The sequence below is a fragment of the Falco peregrinus genome, chromosome 3 (assembly GCF_023634155.1).
Source record: "Falco peregrinus isolate bFalPer1 chromosome 3, bFalPer1.pri, whole genome shotgun sequence".
Lineage (NCBI taxonomy): Eukaryota > Metazoa > Chordata > Aves > Falconiformes > Falconidae > Falco > Falco peregrinus.
Window position 1 is genome coordinate 88,149,779 of NC_073723.1, and position 12,818 is coordinate 88,162,596.

General features: G+C 47.0%; 1 long non-coding RNA gene across 1 annotated transcript in view; it reads right to left on the minus strand.

The window, feature by feature from the left end:
* LOC129784207 (uncharacterized) overlaps positions 1–4,403 on the minus strand; it is a 69,381-nt gene extending 64,978 nt beyond the window's left edge. The window contains exons 1-2 of the long non-coding RNA XR_008746657.1: positions 4,346–4,403; positions 866–973 (exon numbers count right to left, since the gene is read on the minus strand). This is a non-coding gene — a long non-coding RNA (uncharacterized LOC129784207). The remainder of the gene's footprint in view (positions 1–865; positions 974–4,345) is intronic.
* Positions 4,404–12,818: the final 8,415 nt, after the last annotated feature.

Genomic DNA, 12,818 nt, shown 5'->3' on the forward strand with positions numbered 1-12,818 from the left:
GACACATCTTACCACAGGACCAGGAGTGGTGTGTGAGAGGTATAAAAAAAAAGCTCCTCCCTGTTAATGTCGGTGATGCCTGTCAGATGGAGTTCTTGATTTCCTCCTCTTGGCCCAGGGCCACAGCAAGGACTCTCTGTTACTCAGCACCTGTTTAATCATTTACACCAGGGCAAAGTCAAGATGGGACAGACACTGTTCCCAGGACTTCAGTGCTTAGGGAAGGGTCACACTGCCAGGACTCCCAGCCTGCTTCTGCAGCCCCACACCAGGCTGACCCAGGGACTCAACCCCTGCTGTGAGAGTCCTCCTGGAAGGCTGGGTTATTTGAGAGGGTTTCAAACTGCTGTTAAGTCCACATTCAGTCACAGATCTCCCAGGCAATGCCATTCCTGTGCTTCACACTAAGTGCCTATCTGACCCACACCCAGTTCCTTGCCCTCCCCACCCAAGGAGAAATTAACTCCTTCCCACCCACTGCAAGCCTCCCTGTCACACCCAGGGAGCCCCAGCCATTACCTGGTGACCTGCTAACGAACACAGTCTGTGTGCCACAATGCTGACACTCTCTCGAAGCCCTGAAAGGTGCCAGTGGGCATCCTGGTCCTTTCCCTGGGGCCCGGGGCACCTCAGCACTCCTCATCCCCCGTGCCATGCATTGAGGGTATTCACATTTCTCATGGGTGAGCCTCTGGCCTTGTACTCTTAGGAGAGATTTGCAGGAGGAGAGATAGCACCTGGTATAACAAAGACTTAACATGGTATGTAGAGCAAACACCTGATGTGGCAGAGAGCTGATACAACAGTAAACCATCAGTATTTTGTGCAGAAGTGGGGCTTGATCTAGGGAATCTCTGCCACGTACCATTGATGCAGTTCAAGGAGTTCTGTGCATGTCGTTCACTGAATGTCAATTCATGTCAATTCATTGAATCCTCCAGTCACAGTCCCAGAGCCCCAGGCACTTTAAAGACTGTGGGAACAAGAGTATCGGTAAGACATAAACAGGAAGACTAGAAGAAACTTGTGTGTCACCAAAGGGAGGACCTTGTTTGCCAAAGTACCTGGGTGGATCTTCAAACCACTGAGAGGAGGATTGGGGAGGGCATGAAGAGGTGACCTTGTCCTTCCATCTGCCCCAAGGCAAGATCAAGTTTAATCTGCACTTGGAATGTCCAGACCCACAACATCTGTTGCCCCCAGTTCTGCCAAGCCCCTGCCTCAGTTCCCCTACCTGTAAAAGGAGGAACAATCAGAACAAGTGGGTCAACTGCTGCATTATTGGAGAAGAAGGAAGTGGGGATGGGAACCTTTGGCTGATGGTTGAAAAATGGCAAACATCTGGTGAAAAGCAAGAAATAAGCATGGAGTTTTGTTTATGTACGGGTGTTTACACCTGCTGATGTGAGTTTGATAAAGCTATTAAGTGCTGTCAGTGTCTTACACAAGATGATCCAGGTGATCACACATGTGTATGTTTGGTTCTTGTGCTTCTATGAGCGTAAAATGGGCATTTGACTTGCAGAGGAGTTCCCAGTGCAGGGACTGACCAGATTTCCAAGGCATACTAGGTATCTTCCTTTAATTGTAGCTTGTATCAAGCGTTGCTTTTTTATTCTATTGGCCATTGAAAAGTGTGGGAGTCACATGGCTGGGCTTCATAAAAAAGTTCAATGTTTGGTAGACCGGGTCAGCATCCTACTTCAGTAAGGAGAGTGGCAAGATTGCAAGATTATCATTTATGTCAAATACTGCATATATCTGACTCTTGTGTGAGTACATGATTGCAAGTACACTCAAAAGGGTGTTTTGAAAAAGACAGCATTTTTATGGCACTAATTGTGATACTCTCAAGCTTTGAACTTCACTGCTTTGAAAGACATCCTGAGCCTCCAAACCTGGTTAATGTGGGTCAAGGTCTCTGCTTAAGACCAAATCAGCACTATGCCTGAATCAATAATTCTCAGTCCTGTGCAAAATCATGCCACCAGTTTGGGCTTGAATTTTGCTTCATATTGCATCAAGACAAGCCTCGACAGGCTCTGTGTGCAGCAGACATCACAGAGAGCCTCACAGATCTACTAGACCCTCTGGACCACTATGAAGAGACATTTCAGAATCTGGCCAGGACCTACAGGTTCTTGGTGTGATTCTCCAGTGCCCTGTACTAAACATTATGGCTTATCCCTGTGCAAGCAACATTTACTTTGCTTCCCACAGGTACCATTTCCCACCCAGCCATGTGAGAGACAGGGAAATGGGCACCGTCTCTCCAGTAGGACCTCTCAGCTTGATCCAGCACTTCAATGACTATGTTAGATGTAACTAAAACAGAAAGAGCCTGTTTGGAGACAGGAGGTGGTGAAGGCTACAACACAGGCTGTGGTTCATACAGTCCTCTGGGTGCTGGGGCTCATTCAGAGGTGCAAGCCTGTTTCAGCTGGCTGAAATCACTATCTGATGGGCTGCACTTCCACTGGAAAACATGGGGAGCCACAAACAAAGCAAGGCTGAAAACCAGGCTTTTAAGCCCAGATGCTCTCCTGCACTGTAACAAGCTTTCAGACATACATCCCAGAACCTCCAGGGACTCCAATTTTCCAAAGGAGCAGGGCAAAATAAGCAAAGACAAGTAGGAATGCAGAAGACCAGAGCAAACTTAGCTGAAGTAGTTCCAATGTCCTATACCATATTATGTTCCTAATCTAGCTCTGAAGTTGCTGCTCCAGTCACTACTTAGAACACTTAACCTGTGTCATTAAATCACTTCACAGCCCTCCAGAGAACAGTTAAAACTCAGGATGGCCTCTCAGCATTACTGTGCAATTTAGTTCTGTTTAACTCCCATTAGCTGAGAAATACAACGAAAATGTATCTGAGAGACCAGAGATCAGCCATACAGCTTCTATTCTTGACAGATGCACATGCCCAACTTTCCATTGATAGTAATTGTTGAAAACTAGGACCTCATAATTTATCCAAGGCTCTTAAGAGCTTGATATCAGCTGTTCTTCCAGCACAGAAATGCAAAGTTTAAATACAAAGCCTCCCTTGAAAAGTTCTGTCCAATCCAATCAGCTAGTAAATTTCTTACAGATGATAGCACACTGATCCTGGCATAATCCAATGTTTCATAAATGTCTTAAGGCATCATTTTCTGCCCAAATGACAGAGGAGATTCACATCTCTGCAGAGTAAACAGTGGCAACAATCTTGCATAAGAACCAGCAATATTGCTGAAATTCTCCTCTGTGCTTCCTTACAAGGGCAATTACATAATCAGATGCCTTCACCTATCAAAAGCAATCCTTTTCATTAAACAAGATGCTGTAGTGTAAGTGCACAAGTGCACATCAAATAGGAAGAAAGGGAAGGTAGCTGGATTGCATGCTTGACTGACCTGGAAGGAGGATTTTAACCATGTAATGACTCGCCCCTGCTTGCTATTCTCTTTTGTTAATTTTTAGCTCCAGTTCTAAGAGTATGTTTGAAGGACTGCACCAAGAATCTTTGACTCATTGTCCCCAACATGCAAGGCACTGTGCTTACAGAGTCGCACATTCCCCATCCTTCTTTATAAAAGACAAGGATTGTACCTGCAAAGAAGAATGGGTAAAGAAAGACTGGCTGAAAGACCTGGGGATACACAACTACCAAAGAAACCTCACCTGATGCTTGCCAAAACTTTGAAGAACTAAGACACCATCCTGCTCGGCCAAGCTCCCTTAGGGACTAGTAGTCCTGCTACTCCCTCTGCCAGAGGGGTCTCTTAGTTCCTAGTTCATCCTAAGCCACAATGAGATCTGCAAATCAGGGCAATTACTGGCTGAATCTTAAGGTCACTGCAGACAGGAGCAGGTGTCTGCACTTGAGCTTGTCATCTAGATTCTGTAGCACCCATGGGGAGACATCGACTAGGGTGAGATGTCCTAATCTTGCCTGTTCCTCTCAACTGACTATGAAGGGTGAATCTGCCACAGTCTGTAACACAGCAGCTACTTCTCTGAATCAGTTCTGCGAACAGATACAGCAATGGGCAAGGTTGGCACCTGATCAGTAGAGAGCTACACATAGCAGCTGTCTCAGGAAAAATCACAGCAAGGGCATATACGTGTCCCAAAAGACCATGTGCTGCTATAAAACCATCAAATACACTAACTAACCCATTACAAAAGATCTCTGCTGTGTTGCTAACAAGAGCCTGGGCTCTGACACAGTTTGCTGCCTCACAGGAAAGCCAGGGGATCTCTTGCCCTCACTGGGGCTTCCCCTTGAGTTAGTGGCTCAGATTATTGTCCTCAAGGGAGATAAGGCCAAACTGTGCAGGGGCCCTGAGGATACACACCTGGGTTTGTGATGGGCCTCATACTTCTGTTGTTCTTATTGCCTCACATGGTGCATCTGCAAGGGGAAAATGAGAGACAGAAAGGATCGGATTTAACACACACGATCTCCTCTAAGGCAGCTGGGTGAGGGATGCAATTCACTGAAGTGCCTTCCCTCAGCAGGAGAGACCTTCCTGACTGCTGCTAATGAAATAGCAGGAAACAGTATTTTCCTGCTCAGACCTGGCAAGCAAACAACACAGAGGGGGGATTTTTGGCAGAGTTTCTCTAAGAGAGCAGAAGGTAACATGATAATTGGACGAAAGTAAACGGGAAGCAAAGAGAAGGAGGCCATGACAGCAAAGTCACTAGGGACAAGGTTAAAGTCTGCAAGACAGCTCAGGACAGAGTTGTGAGCTGGAGAGGGGAGGGAAGTGAGCACAAGGAGGAAGAGACAGAGCAAGGAAAACATGGGACAGGGAAGGAGAGGCAGGAGGTAGGTATCCCCAAAGAGTTCTCACTAGGGACAGAACTGGAGAGTCCTGACATACAACACAGCTGTGACCTGCTAATGCGTCTGGGCCTCCTAAAGGCACCATCATCCCTACAGAGCAAAAATGTGAAATTAGATGGATTTTGTTCTAATCTCTATTTCTGAAAAGATCCCACCTTATATTCAGGCTGATCCAAATTCCTGTGTTATCTTTCACTGCTATTTCTCTGGCTTCAATTCAGGGCCCTTAGGTTTCAAGGTTAAAACAATGCAACGTCCACACACACACACACACACACACACCTCCCCCCCCATGACCCGTCCAACTTCAATACTTCCCTCCAGCAAATAAATTCCTGCTTCTGAAGCTGCAGCTGGTTTTCATAAGTGGCAAAAGGAGTTGATATAACCAGCACAGAGACACATACCAAGGCTGGATGATACTGCTGTAGTATGACCCAGGCCACTAAGCCATCCTCCCCCAATGACACAATTTCAGTACTGTATCAGCTCATCCAAGCCAGGACTTGCAGAGTGGGGACCTACAAGACCAAGAAGATATGGGAGAGGACCTAGTAAACTTGAGGACCTAGCAAACTTTTGGAAATTTTTCACTGCAATGGACAAGCTGTCCTTGGAGAACTGGAACACCAAAACCTGTTTTTTTAAAGATCGGAGTGGGGGTTAGATTTTGGAGATTTTTAGAGACTTCTGCTCTGGGGTAATATGCCGTGTACTCACAGCACTGTATTTCCATTAGTGGAAACACTTGAAAGAGACTTCTTCTCTATCCAGCAACCGATATTTGCAAAAGTGGTAGGAATTTTGATATCTATGATCTTTGGCAGTTCACCAGACTTGGCTGAAATGGGTAAATGATTCAAAGGGATAGAATAGTGAAGAGGAAAAAGCACATCAGGAGAAAGGAAGGCAGTATTAGCTTTTTATCTGTAGTGCATCAGAAATCGACATCCTTAGCTATTGACTGTGATATTCGTTAGCTATCACAGGATGTGGCCTTGAAAAGCTCTTGAAAAGATAGCTCAGTAATTCCAGAGTTTCAAGATGATTTTGCCACTTCCACTTAGTATTTTCAGGAAAAGCTAGCATACATTGAGAAAAGTGTTGTCTAAACTCTTTTCCTAGTTACAATTTTTGGTAACAGGAGGAGAGTAAACACAAGGTAATTGCCTAATTTATGACATATGTTCACGCAGGCAGCTGTGCAGTGAATAGACTCATTGAAAGTGTGTTTCAAAGCCAGGCACGAGATTGGTTGCAGAAAAATGAAGTTTTTGTTGGAAAGCATTAGCACTGGAACTAAATACCTGTTGTTCTCTGCCCAGGGGAAGGCTGCTGCTTATCTCCCCAGCAGCGAGAAAGCAACCCAACCCAGCCAGCAAAACAGAAAACATCAGCGGGGGATTAATCAATAGCACTCAAAGAAGAGAAAATGTAGGAACAAGCTGTTAATACTGTACTCAGAGGACAGACCTGCTCTAGGAAGCCACTTTCAAATACTCTAGGATAAGGCAAAAAAGGCTTTTAAGATCAATTAGTCTTTGCAAATGATCCCTTGTGATTGAGTTTCCACAGGGAAGGTAACACACAGGTTGTGGTGGGAAACGGGGGCACCTCTCCATCCTCTGAGTCTCAGCAGGGTAAACATGATGCTGGGACAGTAGATATGTCAGAGCCTGCACCAGGCAGAAGAAAAAAGACAAGGAAAACTGCTGATGTTGCAGCTGAGGGGATTGAAAAATTGAACTGACTTAAAGCAGGTCACTTCCACAGAGCTTGCAAACCGCCTTCAAATTATCCAGTCAAATGAGTGTTAGATAAGCAGAGAGTCTTTTGGGGCCTTCAGGGGAATTCAGACAAGAGGGTTATTCAGCAGCTGGGTGATGACTAAAACTTTCTGAGGTACGTGGGGGATAAATCATTGCTGCAAACTGAAGGTTCAGCTGGGACTGAGGGGCAGGCTGGCAGGCTGCCTGAGGAAGCCCAAGTTGGCTGAGCTGAGGCAGGGGCAGGGTCCACCCTGCCCAGCTACCACATCCCCAAGCTCTTTGAGGAAGCTGATTTCCAGAAGGGTTTCTTTGCTTGGGTTTGTTTTTCAGCCAGGTTTCCTAAGTGGCTAGGAAATCCCCTTACGCAACCCGTGCATGACTGTACCTCTCCCCCTGCCCAATAATTTTTACCCCACTAACCCAGGGCTTTCAGAAGTCCAAAGAAAGGTTTTTCCTACACATGCTGTGAAAATGGGTAGGCAAGGAGAACAAGGTGTTTGGGATCAAAGCATTTGAGCTTTGATCATGGGGTCACAGTCCTTCTGTCTCCTCCATAACACCAGAGGAGAGGACCATTCTCTGTAGAAAAACTAGGGGATGCCTACCCTCAAACAGACATGAGATTGTGGAGATGGACAGAAGATGGAGAGCATTCCCATTTGGTGAAGATCATCTCTGCCTGCAGCCAGGCTGGACCTTCTCTAAGACCCTGGTGAACACATTGAGGTTGTGTGGCAGGAGAGGGACCTGGAGGGTACCACATCTTTGGGCTGTCACAGGACTATGACAGGAGATAGCATGGCTGGAGATGAAAAGGGCTCCTGGTGACAGGAATCTGCCTTCTGCCAGTCTGTCACTGCAGAGCTGGGCAAGCTGCCCATTCTCTTATGCTTCCAGTTCTGGAAAAAACTAGGGTACAGGTCTGTCTCCATGTTGGGCTCTGAAATCCTCTGAAGGAGGCAGAGTATGTGCATTAGCCATCACAAACCTATCCTTGTGACCCTTGAAAAGGGAAAGTGCATGGTTTCTCCTGCAGCCAGCAGTTAGCAGTGCCACATAAATCAGCTGATGATGACTGAATGTACATCGCTAAGGTTAATGAAGGACACCGAAGTCATCACTTCCCCCTTCTCTTTCCTATCCTCTCCTTGTCAAAACAAAGATCTTCTTCCTGTGCTATCTGAGAACCACAGAATAATTCAGGTCAGAAAGGACCTCTGGGCATCTTCAGTCCAATCTCCTGCTTTAAGAAGGGTTATCTTCAAAGTTTGATAAGGATCTTACCCAGGTGACTTCTGAATATCCCCAGGCGTGGAGGTAGCACAGTGTCCCTGTACACCTGTCCCAGCACTTACCCATTCTCAGAGTGAAAAATGTCCTTTGCTGTGCAGGGCACCATAACAGAAATGTTCAGACTGTTGTGAATGGGGATGTTTTGTGTGGATGTACCAGAAGGAACAAATGGCAGGGGAAGGGCTACACAAATGGGGCGTGCTGATGGCACCAAGCAGAACAAGTTAGCAAGATCCCAGCACATCTCCATGTACCATATCAGAACACCTGGGAGACAAAGGCCAGTGAGTAAATCTTGGTAACTCACAGACATGAGGCAGGATGGAGAGATTCCACAAGTGGCACGCCTTGTCCTCCATGGCTTTGCAGGGAACCCTGGCCAGACAACTTAGACATAGGTGTTTTGGTGCTGAACTGGTAGGTACACACTTATTGCTGTTTGTCTGCATAAAAGTCTGAATGCAATGAGTGGTAACACCTTTTGTTTCAGTTTTGTTTTACAATTTAATCAAATTTCCCCCTACAAGCTCTCACATCACACATTACTACACTGTCCCAATGTCATTTCCTACAGCCACAACTTGAGTTTGTTGCCTCATCCTTTCACAGTGCACCTCAGAGAGGAAACTGTCTTCTCTATAACCTCCCCTTAAGCAGCAGAAGACAGCAATTATATTTCCCCAAGCATCTTCTTTCCCAGGCTGGTCAAACCCAGCTCCCTCAGCGTTTCCTCATATGACTTGTGCTCTCCGCTGGACCTGGTCCAGTTTGTTGGTGTCTCCCTTGTACTGTGAACCCAAAATTGAATACAGTGCTTCAAACAGAGGGGAATCATCACTTTCCCCAACCTGCTGGCTTTGCAAGGAACCTGCAAGGCATGTACAGGAGGACACCAACTCCCACTAAATTTAGTGACAGGTGAATCAAAGTCATTTCAAAAAAGACTGATAGTCCTGCTCTCTCTCCCTCCCCCCACCATGTCTTCAGAAATCTCATCTGAGAATAAGCCAACAAATATCTCTTGTTATTTGCCAAATATTCGGCTGCAAGAACAAGCTCCTGCACCTTTGGCAGCTGATGTAGTGAATTATTTGCTGATGTTGTGAACTAACGTTCCTCACTCAACTTTGTGCCTACTCTGCTATGTCTGATAAATTGGTTCCCACATCTTCATGACTGCTGAGCAAGAACTGATTAGGAGAAAATATAAGAGAAATGAACAATAGAAGGTTCCTGCTGGTTTGGAGATGAAAGGGTGCTTTTAAATCATTAAGAAAAAATGTTGGTTTTTTTTCTTGTTTCGAAGCAGGAGCCCAGATCAGCTTTTAATTATTTCCTCACCCCTACAGCCTTCATTGGCAAGCTATTCCCCTGGCTGATTGAGCTTGTGGTCCAGAAGTGAGAGTAGGAGGCTGCAAGACAGGATGTATGGGTTCCTTTCTGAAGTCTGACCCTGTCCTGCTGTGGGAAACACGGCTCAGTCCTGCTCCTGATACGCCACATTTGCAGATGTCAAGGCTGAGTCTGCCTGAGCAGTGGTTTCATACCTGAGCATGCATCACCCCACCTGTGGTTTCCCCTGCACTTACCATTATGGCATTGTAATGTTTCCTTGTCTTATGGTAGTGTCAGGAAGACTAGTTGATGTTTGCTCAGTGCTGGACAGATGCAAGAAGAGGAGAAAGATTCCCTGCCAGCTCTTCCTTCTCACTGAGCAAATATAATTCTCTCATTATGTTTTCAAGCCCTGCCAGGATCCGTTGTGCATGTCTTTGCCTCCTCATCTCTGGTGGCCCTTGCAGACTAAGGTCCCAGAGCACAGCCTCTCCACCCAGCACAGCAAGAACTTTCTCATGGGAAAAATCAGGGCTCTTAAAAAGCCCTTCTTTCTCACACCTTGCTTCTGTGTCCCTGAGCTCCACTTTGGACAAGCCGAGAAACATCCTCATACCCCAAACTGGCCATCAGCCCTGGGACACAGAAAAGTAGCCCTCAGCCCCGGCTCACACTGCCTTCCTCAGACTGCACTTGGGCTAAAGCAAGCAGCACCATGTCCCTTTGTCTGAGACAGTGGAGGGGGGGATTGAAATTGGTGACATACCACCAGAGGTGACACAAACCACAGTGCCAACCCAACTGGGTGCAGTTCAGCCTGGCTGCCACTTGCTCTGTGTACACTCTGCAATATAGCAGCCTTTCTTCTGTGGGTGGCCAGCCAAGAGCTACACTAGTTCAAAAGCATGAAGCTGAGCCAGGACCTGCCGGCAGGGACATCCCATTCATTTCAGTTATGGTCCCGCTGGGTTTTGCATTCTTCATGCTGAGAATTGCCTGCATTTATTGAGCATCTCCTGATGCCTCCGAAGTCCAGTCTGAGCTGCCAGACAGTCTGCAGCTGTGGCTGCTGGATCCAGCAGATCCTTTCTGCTGTCTGGGCACAGATCAGGGTGTAGCACATGCACAGCTTGTAGGAAGCACCAGACAAAGTGCAACCAAGCTGGTCACTCCTGCAGCCTCATGATGCTGGTTATGTCAGAAGCTCTGGTTTTGCGGCTATGTCCTGTGGTAGGCAGACCTACACTTCTTCCCACCATGTCCTGAACTTCTCCCCAGCTGACACTCTTTCATGTTTCGATTTTCTCTAACACCTTCTTCAGCCATAGCCTAAGAAAAGGACACACTGGTCTGCCCCACACTGCTTCTCAAGAGATCTGTAGCCATTTTTCCAAGCCAACACTGCCACAGTGGCAAACACTGCAGTTTTAGTGAGCCCCATGGGCAATAGCCACCGTTCGTGAAAGCAGAAAAGAAGCAGCCAAGCGGCATCACAGGTCTGCACAGCTGAGCTACTATTTGAGAAATGAAGAGAGAAATTCCATTTTATGTGACCCTACCTTTGCCCTGCTCCACTGCCTCTTCACTGCCTGGAGCGTAGGTGTTACAATGGGTTCATCCCCAGGAATGAGAGGCAGGTCCGCTCTAAACTCTGCTCTCTCACACAGCCTGATGCCTGCAAAAATCCACGTTGCTACCAGCTGAAACAACTGGTGCTGAGTGCTGCACCTTCTGAGGATCTTCTGGGTTGCAGACCAGCAGGAGCGCCCCAAGAGCAAAGGGGGAGCAGGGATATGAAATGAGCAGCATCGCTTCAGGAGAGCAAGGCACATCTGGCTGCAGCAGGGAAAAGGGGATGAATAAATGCACTTGCTTCCAGCTAAAAGCTGACTTTAGTGAACAGCATTTGACTTGATGCCAACCCCAGAACTGGCAGATGTTGAGGAAAAAAGAGCAATACAACAACAAAAGCCCAAGGTGAAGCATTCCCATAGTCGTAGAGGGAAGTTTCACGAGGCCTTGACCCACAGGATGTTTTTAAACTTTATCCTTTAACATAACCAAAAAGAGGGCAGCCAGGAAATAGGAATCTCAGCAGTTGAGGGGACGTTCATCCAGCCAAGTTTTCAGTCCTAAAACCATTCCCACGAGGTAACTTCTGGGATGATCCACCATAAGCAGCCTTTCTCCAGCCCAGAACCTCTACCGAGGCAAGGCTCCTGCTGTTGTCAAACTTCCCAGCTTCAACAGAAGACAGCAGTATGAGGCATCAAGGAGAATTTATACAGAATGCACCCACCTCTTATGACCAGCGAGCTTCCTCCCAGCACCATTGCCTAAGTTCATCCACCAAGCACAGCAGCACACTCTGGTCACACCACTGTGTCGAGCAGTAAATCCAATTCCTGCTTTTAAGAGGGAAAGGGTTTCTGCAACACATTGTGGTGCCTGGCCATGGCTTGCTAGTTAACATGGAAGTGGTTGGCATGGCACTGTGAATTATGAAAATTCCTGGGCTGAGTAGGATTAAACGCTGGCCTCCTGAAGACCAGGCTCTCCTCACCAGGCACCTCTCTGGCATTTATGCTGGGCCCTTCTCTGCTTTGCATGTGCCCATGTGAGTGCCAAGGGAGCAGCTCAGGAAGTGGTTCAGGAATTATGCGGTCCTGTGCTAAGCACAGGAACCCCACAAGCTTATTTTGCAGGGAAACAGGTGTGTTGCAGACAGAGACATTACACATCTATAGGTCTCCCTCCTTTGAAGCATCTCTTTTGCTCATCGGTTTGTTGACAGCTCAAGGTCAAGGCATAAGGATGACGCCCTCATCTCTGTGCTAAGTTCTCCCTACATTTATTTGTGCAGGAAGCAGAGATTTTGTAAGCAATGCTACAGAGCATCTCAGTCTCCATGTAATGGACCTAGGAATGTTGTCAGAGTATGAAGGGATGCAACAAAGAAGGCGAAGGCCTGCTTGGAGTTAAATCTGGCATGGCATGTCAAGGACAATAAGAAGAGCTTCTTCAAAAGGATGGCTAGAGAAAATGTGGGCCTGCTGCTAAATGAAGTGGGTGCGCTGATGATGAAGGATACACAGAAGAGTTCCTGAATGCCCTCTTTGCTTCAGTCTTTACTGGCAAGGCCAGCCCTCAGGAATTCCAGACCCTGGAGGCAAGAGAGGAAGTCTGGAGAAAGGAAGACTTTCCCTCAGTCAAGGAGGATTGGGTTAGAGATCATTTAGGCAAACTTGATACCCATAAATCCATGGGCCCCGATGGGATGCACCCCTGAGTGCTGAGGGAGCTGGCAGTTGTTATTGCTAAGCCACACTCCATCACCTTTGAAAGGTCATGGAGAACAGGAGTGGTGCCCAATAACTGGAGGAAAGCCAGCATCGCTCCAGTCTTGCCAAAGGGAAAGAAGCAGGATCCAGGCAACTACAGGCTGGTCAGCCTCACCTCCATTCCTGGAAAGGTGATGGAAAAGCTCATACTGGATGTCATCTCTAAACATATGGAGGACAAGAAGGTTGTCAGTAGTAGTCCACATAAATTAACCAGGTGCAATCATGCTTGATCCAGCTG